Consider the following 11,744-nt stretch of genomic DNA (forward strand, 5'->3'; position numbering starts at 1 on the left):
TGTTAGCACACTTACATATACGTAAAGATGGATGTCTAAACCTATTGTGATCTCTTTCTCCATTCCAAGGTGCTGGTAGTCCTGGGTCCTCAAGGTCTGGAAATAAAAGGAGTTAGTTTCAGCACGAGAGAGCTGGAGGAGGGGCAGTAAATGCTGCATAGCCATAAACAATTCACATCGTGTATTTAACATAGAGCTCTGGTTAGCGGTTGACAATTATTTATATAGATGTATATTTTACTTAATAGAAAGAGAGGAAAACCATCTTTTTTCATTCTTGACCAGAACTTAAGTGAAATATTAAGGGAATCGTAGCAAAGAGGTTTGGGATTTGGACATTGTGTTCTGGGGCATATTGATCTTAAATCCCAGCATATACCCGTCTACATTTGCAATGCAAAAAGGTAGCTTGTGAATTCCTGGAACATCTGTTGATGTGATAACATGGGACATTCCTAGTGGGGCTGCTACAGGCTTAAAAACAAAATAAAGCAAAATAAACTCCCCCAAACAAACAAAAAACTGCAAAATCAAAAATGCTAGATGATGCTATATTCTTTGTGCCTTGAACGTGCCACAGTTGAATTCAGTTGCGTTGTCATTGTGTTTCTCTCTAAATCATAAAGTCTTTGAAGTTTTGTGAAGAAACAAGTATCCAAAAGTGGAGATTCTTGCAAAAACAGGCTCGTAGATTGTACATATAGTAGTAGTCTCAAGTTCACTTGGCTTTGTGAGTCCCATTGTCACACATGTGGCTGCAATATCATCTCGGATCCCATACTGTTTTGAAAGGGAATTTTGTCAGATGCTTTGCACAGCCCTTAGCTTTATTGACTCTTTGGAAATGATTTTAACATAAAACATTAACACAATTAAAGGAAAATTACAGGAACCTACTTATACAAGCCTACAGATAGATGCTTGCCAGCCTTTGCAAAACATCATTATATGTTATTTGACTTTGTCTAGTTCCAGTTCTGAGCAGAAGTGTTGAAGGATGTTACTTGCTTGTAAGATGACATTTTGATCCTAACTGGCACTTATTAGCATAGAATAGCCTCCGAAATCTGGTAATGTGCTCTCTAACATGTCAATTTTATTCCTCCTTTATACTTCTGCTATTTATTTTTTTTCGCTTTGTCACAAAGAGTTGCCTGCTGTTCCTGCTGCTTCTCTTTTGACTTATAGAGACATCAATTAGTAGTATTCTACAGCCTGTTGAGTTCAACCTCCTATCAGTTCGCTAGATGCAGCTCTGCGCCTGACTAAATATCAAAGCAGATTAAAGGCATTTGGAATTGGTGAAAATGCGGCCTTGTGGAGACCTGAAAGAGGAAAGCAGATCAGCTTGTCATCTTAATACAATTAGAGGAATTAAAAATTGTATATTTTGAATTCAAATACATTTTTCTGTTTTGATTTGGCTCGTAACTATTGTGCTATAGATAAAGCTTCATTATATCAGCTAGACGCAACTTCTGAAGAGCACACTGTGTGCATGATACTAGAATATTAGATTAGCAGATATCCAGCTTAGTGCTTCAATGGATCTTAATCTGTACGTTGGTTGCGTGTCAGCAGTATTTACTGCTACAGCAGTGAGAACAGTACAAGGCAGAGAACAGGAGAAGGAAGTAGATCAAATGTTAGGGACAAAAATAGCTGAGAAGTCATGTCAGAGTGATTGGAAGATAGAGCGTGGGTTTTTTTAGTGTTGAACGGGGTATAAAAAGAAGGCAGTTTCCCACCACCAAAAAGTGGTGATCTGTCTAAATAAGTTTCATTGCCAGCAATATTGGGGTCTTATGGTTATGGGATGACACTTAAGCAAACTCAGCCTAGTTTCTGGGTCTGCCATGGATTTCCTGTGTGAGTTAGAGCAAAACTTACTCTTTCTGGGTTCCTATCAGTCGCCAGGGCATAGGTGTCTACTCCCATATGAGACATAGCAAGCAGCATATCTGGAAAGTCTAGGCAGCACTGGCAAGTATGACACAGGACCTGTGGTCTTCTGAGGTGATGAATGAAGATCAGGTGATACATGAAAGGATGTCAGATGGCATTATATCACTACGCGTGGGCAACTGAATTGAATTGTCTATCTTTTTTGACACCTGTAAAACGAAGTAGCTGCTTCTTGCTCCATTTCATGTCCGTCCTCCCTACTTGTAAAATAAGCTTTCCAGAAGCTATATATGATATAAAGAGGCTGTGTGACCTAACATCCCAGCATTCTTTTCCTGAGCATTCACAAAAATAATTCTATCTCTTAAGTAACAGCAGAGAGAAAAAACAAACCTGCCAACCTTGTTATTGTTAATAGAGGTTTGAAAGACAGAATAGTCATGTTATATTCAGGACAAATTAAATTTAGGGTAGCAGCATGGGAACATGGGCTGTCACTTTATTCCCTTAAAGGGGAGATAATTTTTTAAAGTTCTTTCATAATTATCAATTTAAGCTTTATTAGTAGCATAAAAAGAAATCCCTTTTTTCTAACTTAGAGAGTCACAATTTGCCATTCTTGGTCAGTATGGTGAGAGGTTTTGTCCTGTTTTCATCTGCTTTAGACACTGGAAGTGCTGTGCTCTGCCTTTTACAAGCATTAAATGCCTCTTTTGTGAACCACGGAGAAACCTTTCTTCCCACCTTCTGTCTGCCTGTGGCATAGGGAGAGAATGGAGACACAGCCCTCAATTTTGTAAATCATTGCAAGTAAGGCAGAAACTATAATCATTCATATACACAAATGAAAAAGTAGAAAGTACTTATACCTGTTTTGGCCACTAATAAGCTAAGTGAGAAGAATGGAAGTCAGAAGAAAGGATTTGTACGGGATTTAGCAAATGTGTTGTAGGTAGTAGACCAACCTAGATCCAAAAATAAACTTGTTAAGGAGAAAATGTAAAATGAACCTTGGCAGAGTTTCATGTGAGCAGAGACTAATTTTGAGTTGTATTATCAGAATGTTAGGATTTCTGTATTTCACATCATTAAAATAGAATATCAGACGGGTCCTGACTGTCTTCTGCCTACACAGCTTTTTTTCTAATCTCACCATGAGATTACAAATATGAAGTGAAATGAGTAACACAAGTCCTGACTGATTAGTCAATCTTTTAAAACGGAAGCAGAAGACTTCCACCCAGAGCCACGCTACAGAGGAGACCAAACATAAAACAGGAAATTGGGGGCAAGTAGTCTGAAAAACTGCGTTCGAGACATACGTCTCACATAACCACATGCTCTTGCCAGACAGACCCAAACCAGGTCTTACGCACTGTCTCCTCATATGAATGTCAACATATTTAATGGAGCTTCATTATATCTTTTGCTTCTACTTTTTTCAATTACGCTATAGGTCATTTAAAAAAAAAAGAAAGCATATTCTTCTGTTTACTTATAGTGTGAGAGGTTGTAGTTCATGCTAGATATTAAAGCAATTAGAGTGTGTATTTTCAGAATATGTAATTCAATTTTTAATGGATATTCCCTGATTGAATTTAACAAATATTACAACAGTTAATCCTGAGAAAAAATGTTCTAACGTATGACCACAAAGACCTGGTCAAATGAATTTTTAACTCAGTTATTCTAGCATTTGGATCTAAGAATGAAATTGATTTTAAGCTTGACATTGAAATAAATATTTTCAATGCATTTAAATGCCATTTCTTTAAAATGCGTCTATTATGGTTTTATTATCATAAGCCCAAACTCAATCATGTAATGGTGATTCATTAACACAAAACGTAGTATATTAAAGAGAGCATAACCGATCAATTTTTAGTTTAAATTTTAGAATTCCGGTTTGAAATTATTTGTACGTGACAGTTGTGCAGTGAGATGTAATTTATGTCTTGTTTAGAGCATGGGGAGCATGAGGAGGTTTGGGGTTTTTTTTTGTTTTGGTTTTTTAACAGACTAAAATTTGCAAAAATTCATTAAGTCCCCCTAACACCACTTCAATGTGGGAAAAATGTTTTGGTTAAATAAAATCTTTTGATCAAAATATTTTGATAAAAAATAGTTAATGAAAAAGCAAAGAAAATATGAAGAAAAGGATAGAGGGGATTATACTCCCATCATAAAATGAAGCAAATATTTGCCAGTGCCCCATCAAGCCTTCCATCTACAGAGCCCCATCTATTTCCATCTATACTTTTTTCTGGAAAATGTGAGATCTTTCGGGGAATACTTATATGGGAGTATAAAAGGAAAGATTTTAGATGGATAGAAACATTTTGAGTCTCCATAAAAATCAATAATTTCAAGAAAAAGAGAAGTAAGAGACACCAAATACACTGCAGTATCAGTTCTTGGACTTGAAAGTTAATCCCTCCCTCCTAAATTTCTCCAGTCTTCTGCAATGCACCATAATCTGGTCATCTTTACATAGTTTTATGTAAACCCCATAGTTTAATTTCTCACCTCAGTTAATAAGGGAAAGATAAAGTCTCTAACAAATAAAATACCTTGGTAATATGACTTCATTATGTTCCTGTAGTTGTTCAGCCCTCTGACCTTCAACTGACTTCACTGGGATCTGCAAAAATGTAACTCTAGGAATGCTCCTTAATCAAGTTCATTAATCATTGGTATGATTTGCAAGTTCTTACAAATCCTGTTGACAATGAAACAATGCAACTGCCAGAAGCTTAAGACTGTTTCTAGCTGTTAATAGCAACCAGTGTATGTCATAAAATAAATGTCCAGCAGCCAGGGTGTTCTGCGTTTTCTCTTTTTGAGCATTATTTGATTAATGTTAGTACACTCAGCTTGTACCAAAAAAGATTTATTGATGGAAAGACAACTAACAGGCACAATCCTACAATTTCATGTACCTCATGAATAGCAATAAAACAATAACAGACTCTGCAGATTCTGAAGTCCACGTGAGTAGTTATGAGGTTCAGGAAGTTTATAGTAGGCCCTACAGTAATTCCAGGTGTTGGATCTCAGAGGTAATGATAAGATTGTAAAGGGTTTAAAAAATACTTGCAAAAGAAATTTATACAATAGATTCAGAGATTTTTAAACCCCCAAAAGACCTTGATGACCTAGTTTGACCTGCTGCAAAATAAAGGCTTTAGAATCGTGTGCAAGTAAAACATTCTTTAGAATGCTATCCAATTTGGATTTAAAGTCTCAATGTAAGTCTAACAGAATCATAGAATAGTTTGGGTTGGAAGGGACCTTTATGGGGACATCTTCAACTAGAACGTGTCTTAGCACGGTGTTGTCATTAAAAAGTGTCTCTCTTTCTAGTTTGAACTGGTCTGGTCTTGTTTTTGTATTTTTATTTTGATTATAGGCTGTGATGAAGTTATTTGTTGCTTGACAAATTAAACAGATTGAATTTCTTTGTTCCTTTACTAGCAAGGAGATTGATGGACCTCAACTCTGGTTCTTTTTATAAGCCCTTTAAATTTGGACATGGTAGTTTTAAAACATGGAAATCAAAATTAAGTATGGGACAGTACTTATGGCCCACTTTGTATGCAAAGGCATTAATACCTCTCTGTATGAATACGCAAAATACAAAAATGAACTTCCTAATCACATTTGGAATGCAGAAAGTATTTGTGTGTGTATATAATATGTATTTTTAATATAGTATAGATTTTTGGGTTATGATCCGTTGGTCTGATATCCACGCGCTATGGCTGGTGTGTGAACAGCTCCTGAATTAGAAAGAATGTGGCTTTGTACATGAAGAGCAGGAATAGTTTTCCTTTTTTAATTCTGCAGACTTCTTCTCAACGGAAATTTCAGTTTAATTATCCACAGCACATGCATACATTGATAGCTATTTGGAGGTGGTCCAATTAATTTTTCAGCGTTTGGAGATTTTACGGGTTTTTAAAACATTTTTAACAAACTGAAAATGTCTAATTGATATTTTTTCAGAAAGCAAGCTTTTTCTTTTATGTCAAAGTTGAAAGGAAGACTTCTCAATTTTTACTTGTTCTTTAAATAAGAAATCCCTTTTCCTGATTTTTAAGACACACAGTGCGGGCTTTTGTTAATTTGTGATGGGGGATTGCATAAATGTTGTCATTCCCTGGTGTCATCAAATCTTGTGGAATATGAAATCATGGAAGGACAGCTATAATCAGAAATGATTACATGCATTTCAAAACATCTTCCCCATGCAAAGCGCCAGAGAGTGCAAGCCAGCGGCCTAAATATGGGTGTATACTGTCACTGTAAGCGCCCTAAAATACTGAAGATATAGGGCTGTCAGCCCTATGACATCAAACCTGCGGATCTCTGCCCTTCTGAAATAGCAACTAAGGGCAAGTAGGATCCCCTTCAGCATGAGAAATAGCACTAAATATCTTTATATAAAATTAAATCTCTCCCTGGATATTTTGGTAAGTAAAATAGGGTGATGGTCATTGTCTTTTTAATCTAAGATTGAGCCTTGAGATCAGTACTCCAGGTCTTTGCTACTCTTATCCTACAGTTCTGCCTGAATTGGAGCACTCGTGACTCTTTCTCTTTAGAAGCCTTTGCCCCATGGTATCTAAAGACTGAACAGTCTCTTTTATCACAGTAGAAAAGCAGACAAATCTCTGTGTATGTGTAAGGCCTTGCTGTCCCCTGCTGGTAACTAAAGTAAGCTTTAATTTTTTGAAACGCCTTTTACAGAGTCTTGTCTGAGCCCTTTCCTGCAAACTACTGTTCTTTTCGTCCCTTTAAAACTTAGTAAAGTTTTTGTTTGTTTGTTTGTTTTATTTTTGTGCCTATGCTTGAGTGGTTTGGGTCCTTGAGGCAGAGTCCCCAAAGCCAGTGGTGCTGCCAGTGCCTGCTGCTGTATGTAACTGGGTAAACAGGGCTGAAACCAGGTTTTATTTCTGGATGATCTATTCTTCATAAAGAGTGAGATTAATGAATTATTAAACTTGTTTCCCAAGGAAATGAAGCCTAATTATCATGTTGTCTTCTGTCTGCCTGGCCGCCTTGCCCAGTAACTCTTTAAGCTTTCAGATGACTGTAAGTGAACATGACGGAGGGTGCAGGTATGGTCCTTCTGGCTTTATGAAACTGGTGACTGGGTAGAGGAGGCTGAGTTTGATACACTGCTGACAAACAGCACCTGATGTCTCTGAACCATGTGCTGTTTCTGCTCTTCCTTGCCTTGCCATAGGTCTACAGGCAATGGGAAGGGAGAAGGCATGAAATGTAAGGGTTGTGGGTGTAAGAAATGGAGTTTTATATAAGGGTGATGTGGTAGGGGACAGCAGGGCAAGACTTTGTGATATTGAGAGTAAAAAACACAAGTTTCCACAGAGAAAACAGGCTTTGCTCGTTTCCAGTGTTCTCACCTCAACTTGTTAAAGACATGCAGTCTCAAATGCCATAGCTAGATTTTTACCTCTCAGTCTAAGGAGGAGATGTCTTTGAGCAGAAAAAGGGGTTTGTGTACCAGACTTGGTCAGGATGGGAAGTTCAGGAGTGGCAAGGAGGAGACTACAGCAGGCTGACTCAGGCATGCATTAATAGGTGGGCATGTTGGCAGATACTTTCCGTGCAAGTCACCATGTTCTGTTTTTTTGAGATGGCCCTTAAAACCGGCGGTTGTGGAAATATCGCATCTATACATCTATATATAGATGAAGTGGCCTAAATGTGGGCCAGAGTGCTATCTCCATCCTCCTCCCACAAGTCAGACAAACTAAAAAAAGCACGTAAGGCCATCACGCCCACGCTGAGTAGCATTTAGTCTTCTGTGGGTAGAAATGCAGGGCACCACATCATCAGGACCTCAAAAACCAAATACCCCAAATTAAGAAAAAGGCAAGAGGGGAGAATGGGAAGTGGGGGCAAAGAGTCTGGCTTAAGAAACAAAACAAAACAAAAAAAACCACGTCAGTAACAACTTCACTACAGAAGAACTGAAACTACTGCTTTTACAGAAGAATGTACACTAGCCAGACAGACACCTCTTAGTCACAAGATAAGTAGCATCTGGAGTGAGGGAGACCTGAGATATGTTTCCTGTGTTCTGCATGAGCCTCCATACATCCCAACTTAGCTTGTAAATCACTGGTTATTTTCAAGAGACAGAGGAAATGTTGCAGTGATGAAGAAAATAGATTTATTTTTTCTTCTTCTTTTTTCCTTTCCAACCTTGTCCTGAGAAAATTTCCTGAGAACCCTTTTGAAACATTTTTTCTATATTTTTCTTTAGAAAATCTGGGGGTTCACTCAGGATTTTCCCATCAAAAAGCTTTTGTTGAAAAATCCTGGCCAGATTTAATCACCTGACATACAGAAACAAGGATTTGCAGGCTATTCATTTTATGTGATTGCAAGATTTGACCTTCAAAGGATCTTGCATACAAAGCTGAGGAATGAAGTACAAATAAGTTGAGAGCAAAAATGTCCACTGTTACAGGTGCATCTGATAAAAGCCTCCTCCAGCTTTGTGTCTCTGCCACCTTTCTATGCTCCATTTTGCAGATGGTTTGTGTATGGCAGTTTACAGCTTCCTTAGCCAGTCCACTGAGGCATTATTCTGCCTGTATTGTAGCAAAAAAAAAAAAAAAAAGGGCACAACAAAAGGATCAACTTTGTGATCGTACCCTTACCCGTAATCCTATAACTGGGAACACAAATGAAGGAAATGGAGTTTTCGCCTTCATCTTCTTGCATAAATCTAAACTGATTTCTAAGATGGTTTCAGAATAAATGGATATTTCTGTTGCATTTCCATTATGTTGTTCTTAAGCAGTCATGACCATGTTTTCTCATAATGTTCCTTCTCTTCCTCAGACTTCTTCACAGTGGGGCACTTGGCTTTCTGCTCACCAGCTGTGAGGTGAGCACATGTTTAAATACTTTCTGAATTGGCCTTCTTGCTTGGGGAGATGACATGTGATGTGGTCTATTACAAGTATACAGCATAAAATGACAAATAGGAGCTTAGTGTGTTAAGGTTAAAGGAACTGTTTAAAAAACCTTCCTTTAATTAGCTCAATATATCTTTCCTTTCTGCTGCTTCTCTTGTCATGAGTTACGACTTATTTAATATAACATCAAGGCAGGGGCTACAGCTACCATAAATGATGAATATTTGCAAAGATTATTTGACAGGTTACAATCAACATTGCCTTACAGAGTATGCATGAGAAAGTTTGGAAAACAAATGTCCCAGGTACATAAGCGCCTACTTAGTGCAAAGATATTTTACTCACATTAACAGGCTGTGACACTTGCTGGTAACACAGTAGTATGCGCTTTTAAAGGGTAGTTTTTAAAAATTAAGAAAATAGTAAAAAGTACATATCTGATTATTCTATTAGAAACTAGTATCCATCAGACTACTGCTTCAGGAGAAAGTATTTTTACTCCTCTAATCACCAGGTGGACACTCCTGTGTGATCTTTTTTTAATGTGAGTCTGAGGTGGAGAGGTAACACAGGCACTCGGGTGGGGAGACTAGAAAGCGTGACAGGAAGATATCGAAACAAAGTGTTCTTGAGAGGGTGTAAGAGCCTTTGTTTACATTTTCTATTGCTTTATATTTTAGCCTTATGCTTTCTCTTCAGCTTGACGGAAACATCTTGTCTTTTGGCATTTTCATATTTCATTGCCAACCTTAATCTATAGGTGTAATACATAATCCCAATGCTTTTCCCCTTGGGATTCAGCTGGAAACTAGAAAGCAGGATGCTGAAGGAGAACGAGACCTCACAGAGCCAAGAGCCCTTGCTTCAAATTGCCTCATTCATGCCTAATTCCTGTGCCAGTTTTTAATCTTTTTTACACTAAACTGATGCTCGTAGTTAGTGAACAAAAGAAGAGCACGTATGAGCTCGAGCTGGAATGTGGCAAGCATTGAAGCAATAGTTTGAAGAAACCCAGAGCTTCCTTGTACACACAATAAACAACCTGTTAACTACCATTTTCAAACAAGAGAAGTTCTCCTTCCTGCTCTGTGTTTTCAAATCAAAGCTGTAAGAGACAAACTTGTACCTAAACTTCAACACTCTGAGATGCACCTAAACCAAAGCACAAAGTCTAAACAGATGGTACGTCTTGTTTAAGAGCAGAAACCTCATTTCCTGTAGTGATGTGGAAAGAAGAATGAAGATGGCCAGGGGAGAAGCAGGTCAAAAGCAGATCAAAAACAGTACTGTTTGTTATACTTTGGTGTCTCTAAAAAGATTCAAAACCAGAAGAGTACAGAGGGACTAATTAGTTACTGGCCCAGCCAAGTCATCTGAAATAAATGCTTTTTCAGTCTGATGTCTCCAATCCACTTAGCAGTATCTGGATTTCTGTGTTTTTCTTTCCAAAAGCTCATCTTCACCATGGCAGCTCAGTTACACGCCTATTTGCCTTCCAGAGTTTTCCATGTCTTCCTCTAATCTTAACATCATAAGAGTAGAAGCTGTTGTCTTCCCTGCGTCACCTCTCCGAACCTCTTAGTGGCTGCCTTCTCTTTGCATATCTGTGAGACAACGGGGACAACCTGTGCTCCTCCATGTCTGTCCCTGCTTGTGTGGCTGATGCCCGCGTGCTCTCAGCAGCCTCCTGAGCTTGCACAGGCAGGGATGCAGTTACAGGAGCTCTCAGTCAGTCCTACCTGACAGATCTACCCTGGTGGCTTCTCCCATGGCTGTGCTTCAAAAGAGGCTTGATTTTGTTTGCAGAGCCCAGAGTTGGAAACACTGTCACTGGTCTGTCAGCCTCAATGGAGGCAGAAAATTCCCTTCTCTGTGTCCTTTTGCTTCCCAGCTTTGACAAGATTTGAGTACATGTGTAACTCCAGACTGAGAAGATTCAACAGGTGAGTTCTTACATAGATATATGAAGTGATTTTCTAATAGTGTTGGAACACTGATATCCAGCTCCCACTGAAACACATTTGAAATTTACTTGAAATATTCCATAACACAGAGACCCCTAAATCCATAAAGTATTCTAATTCCTAGGAGAATGAAGATGGTTCTGAACATAGCTCAAAACTCTAATCAGAGCAAATGCTAGTTATTCTAATTTCATTTTTAAAATAGTCATTCACAGTGTTAATGCCAACAGCTCTATCTAAAAAGCTGCCACAAGGTGGTACCACAGCATTTTGTTAGATGTTGAAATTACCGCATCAAAACAGCTATTTCCTTAATATAGGTGTAATGTAAAATAGATGTGGATACAAAACATGCCTTTATTTTAAGATAACGCCCCTTAGTGCTGTAGAAGTACTCTCGGCAGAACTTTGAATTGTTCCTATAAATGGGTTAGCAGTTGGGTCAGTCTGTCTGCCCACACTGATTCAACAGGAGACTGACATTTGCAATGTGCTTTCCTGCCATAATTACTCAAGATAGATTGCTTAGGCGCTGAAAGTTAAGCAGATTAAATATTTTCCTAAATTACTGCCTAAATAAGAAAATTAATCTTGAAGTCTGTTTTGATTCGTCACCTTCCTTCCCACATATGCTAGCCACTGTAACATTTTCCGGTTCTTTGGTAAGGACAGTTGTGCCTGAATTGTATAAAGACATTTCCCAGAAAATGCCAGGATACTTAGGAGTCAAGGGAACAAGAAACCTGGGCGGTTTTGCTGTATGGGAATTGAGCACCAATTTTGTGTTCAGCGTCTGCTGTAGTGGTGGGGTGAATGTCCAGCTGAAGTGAATGGCCAGAAAATAATTATTTAGTGGTGAAGCCTATCTGCTGTGGCAATGAGGATTTCTTCTCTGGTCCATTACCTATTTATTATTCCAGTG

The 11,744-nt window shown here is 38.3% G+C and overlaps 1 long non-coding RNA gene across 1 annotated transcript in view; it reads left to right on the top strand.

Moving 5' to 3' along the window:
- Positions 1 to 10,748, top strand: part of LOC134519414 (uncharacterized) — a 69,817-nt gene extending 59,069 nt beyond the window's left edge. Inside the window, exons 2-3 of the long non-coding RNA XR_010072210.1 lie at positions 8,782 to 8,827; positions 10,665 to 10,748. This is a non-coding gene — a long non-coding RNA (uncharacterized LOC134519414). The remainder of the gene's footprint in view (positions 1 to 8,781; positions 8,828 to 10,664) is intronic.
- Positions 10,749 to 11,744: the final 996 nt, after the last annotated feature.

Source organism: Chroicocephalus ridibundus, chromosome 8 (genome assembly GCF_963924245.1).
Source record: "Chroicocephalus ridibundus chromosome 8, bChrRid1.1, whole genome shotgun sequence".
Classification (NCBI taxonomy): domain Eukaryota; kingdom Metazoa; phylum Chordata; class Aves; order Charadriiformes; family Laridae; genus Chroicocephalus; species Chroicocephalus ridibundus.